The 611-nt window shown below is 69.4% G+C and overlaps 1 protein-coding gene across 1 annotated transcript in view; it reads right to left on the bottom strand.

Moving 5' to 3' along the window:
- The window catches only part of MAPK4 (mitogen-activated protein kinase 4), a 121889-nt gene extending 121278 nt beyond the window's left edge, over positions 1 to 611 (bottom strand). Inside the window, exon 1 of the mRNA XM_014539720.1 lies at positions 577 to 611. The gene's annotated coding sequence lies outside the window, so the exon portion shown is untranslated. The remainder of the gene's footprint in view (positions 1 to 576) is intronic.

Here is a 611-nt window from a genome sequence, read left to right as displayed (position 1 = left end):
CTCCTCCCCACGCCCGCGGCCCCGCCCTGGGCCCCCGAGGGGCAGAGTTGGGGAGTCCCTCGGGTGGGGTTTGGGAGGCGCTGCATTAACCCTTTCACGAGACGGGAGGGTTGGAGAGGACGGAGCGGACTCCACAACCGAGACCCAAATCCGAACTCGCAGGGCGAACTGCCTCCCGGCGGCCCCAAAACGCACCGAACTGCTCCCAGGGTGGGGTCCCCTCGCGGCATCTCGTCCCCACCTTCTCCTCCACTAAGCTGTCGCCCCAGGAGCCCAGCGGCCACCTTCCCATCCAAACCACCTTCCCATCCCGGGGACCACACGGGGTGAAGCGCGGTGCGCAGAGTGTGGGGTCAGCGAGGCGGCCGGCGGCCCCGGGGGACACGCACCGCTGGGGAATCGCTGTGCTCGGTGTTTGCCTGCTTTTTGCTGGGGTTGTCGGTGTGTTTTTCAGGGAGAGGCGAGGGTGGCAGACAGCGGGAGGTCTCGCTTCTCGCTTCCTCCCCGGCTTCTCCGGAGCCGGTAGAACTCCAGAGGCGGCGGCCGGGGAGGCAGAGAGCGGAGGGAGCCACTTACCACGCGGAGCCCCGGAGCTCGGCGGCCGGCGAGCG

The sequence above is a fragment of the Myotis brandtii genome, unplaced genomic scaffold (assembly GCF_000412655.1).
Source record: "Myotis brandtii unplaced genomic scaffold, ASM41265v1 scaffold226, whole genome shotgun sequence".
Lineage (NCBI taxonomy): Eukaryota > Metazoa > Chordata > Mammalia > Chiroptera > Vespertilionidae > Myotis > Myotis brandtii.
Note: the sequence above shows the minus strand (reverse complement) of the source record. Positions and strands in the feature narration are given on the sequence as shown.